Source organism: Pundamilia nyererei, unplaced genomic scaffold (genome assembly GCF_000239375.1).
Source record: "Pundamilia nyererei isolate P.nyererei 1_Seehausen unplaced genomic scaffold, PunNye1.0 scaffold00034, whole genome shotgun sequence".
NCBI lineage: Eukaryota > Metazoa > Chordata > Actinopteri > Cichliformes > Cichlidae > Pundamilia > Pundamilia nyererei.
Window position 1 is genome coordinate 203,059 of NW_005187435.1, and position 2,048 is coordinate 205,106.

The window sequence follows — 2,048 nt, forward strand, 5'->3', positions numbered from 1 at the left end:
TCGGTTAAAACACTCGACTCACAGATTCACAGAATTTACAGAAAATATTAATTTTTTTGTGCAGCCCTAATTAAATGCTTGGACCCCAGAATTTGCTTTTTGCTTTTATTGTGTTGAAATATTGCAAAACTGTTGCCCAGTTTTTGGAGATATCGGCTGTAGAGATGTCTGCCTTTCTCTATAATATACTGGGATCAGATGGCGCTTTATTTGCAGAAAGGGGAAAAAAAACATGTTCACAGTTCATATAGGAACTCATTTCTTTCTATCAGACTACACCCACCAAATGTAATGCTGTGAAGAACAACGCCTCCATTTACTCGTGAAGAGAGACTCGTGACAGAATACCATAAATGCTTTAAGACACTAAACTGTGCCCCTCAGCTGCCTCTCGAACATGTTTCTCACCCCGTGGATGGACTCCAGCTCTGTCATCTTGAGCTGTAGCTGGCGACTAAAGTCCTTGTTTTGCTCTGAGCTCAGTGTAGTGGTCCCAGCTCTCCACCTACTCCAGGTTGTGGTGAAAGTGGCCCCTCCAGCTCCAGCTCCGGGAGGCTCTCTAGCATACTACCGTCGCCAAATTGGAGTATGTCTGACAGTGGGATAAGGCACAACAAAAACAACCTGAGCAACCTGCAGAGAACCATTAGACAGGAGGGAACTTTTTTTGCTTTGGTGTGAATTACAGAGAAGAAAGTAGGTCACTTTCATTTGGGGATGAAGCTGTTAAGCTGTTTTTAAACATGAACTCGAGTACTGAGTTGCCAAACAACAAGTTTTCCTCTGACTTGTTGTTTCCAAATTTTCTCCACAGCTGATAACATCACTGTTAGGTCCAGTCCAGAAGTAAACAAGCTGGCTGCTAACAAAACTGTTCCATGAATACCACTAAAAAAAACAATCTAAGTGGAGGCAAACATCCCTGTGAGGGGGCTGAAATCTCTTAAAACAAAGGGTTGGTTTCACATCTATGGGCTTTATATTCCCATCAGACGCCTGATGTCAGCAGGATTCGACTGAAGTGCCCGTTTAGTCCACATTGACTCCAGCCTCAAAGTTAACATCAGACATTTTGCTGGACAAAAATAGTTTAACAGTAAGTTCCACGAGGAATAAACGGAAAGAAAAATGTATTGTTTTTATTGACTGAGTGATTGATTTTTTTATTTCCCATCCCACAGCAGCTCTATATGCCCACAACCACACTGGAAAGCGCAGTCTGAAACTAAAGGCCTTAATGCATCAGTGTTGTGTATACGTTTTCTGCGTTTGGGATTTATACATGCTGCCTGTGGAAATTATACTTGTTATGCTCTTCAATTTGAGACACTTTGCTTTGGAGAGACATGTTTTTACACACTCTTAACTCATCTGCATTATTAAGATCATTCCCCCATTAGATAAAATAGGTAAAGTTTTATAAACTTTTGATTTAACAGACTGTCTGTGTTGCAACTGTGACCTACAGTATGGTCATGAGATCTTGGAAATGAACTAAAGAATAAGACTGATTACAAGCGATTGAAATGAGCTTCTCCTAGAAGGTAGCTGGGCTGGCCTTAGAGAGAGACGTTGGAATAGGGCTGCTGCTCCTCCGTGTTGCAAGGAGCCAGTCAAGGTGGTTTGGCCTGGGAATACCTCAGGATCTCATAAGGAACTGGAAGAAGTTGTAGGGGAGAAGGATGACTGGAACATCCTCCCCAGCATGCTGCCACCACAAATCAACTTTGGATAAGTGGAAGATATTGATTACACAAATGGAAGTTACACAATTGAATAGAGAGGAGACTGTGTTGTTGTCGGTACTCTGATGTGGTATTTAAATCAATATTTATGCTTAAATGCAACTCTTTTCTGTGTCTTCTAATTGAAATTTGTCGCTTGCAAGGTGCTTTTGAACTCCATAGTCACTGGGGAATAACTACATCCTCGGGATGTGTGGGGTTTTTTCTATTTGGGTTTGCATTGCCAATAGGAACAGTACTGTGACTGGAGCGATCGTGGCTCAAGAGTTGGGAGTTCGTCTTGTAATCGGAAGGTTGCCGGTT

General features: G+C 41.9%; 1 protein-coding gene across 4 annotated transcripts in view; it reads left to right on the forward strand.

The window, feature by feature from the left end:
• Positions 1-2,048, forward strand: part of LOC102215338 (plasma membrane calcium-transporting ATPase 1-like) — a 124,888-nt gene that overhangs the window by 25,521 nt on the left and 97,319 nt on the right. The gene's annotated exons all lie outside the window — the stretch shown is intronic.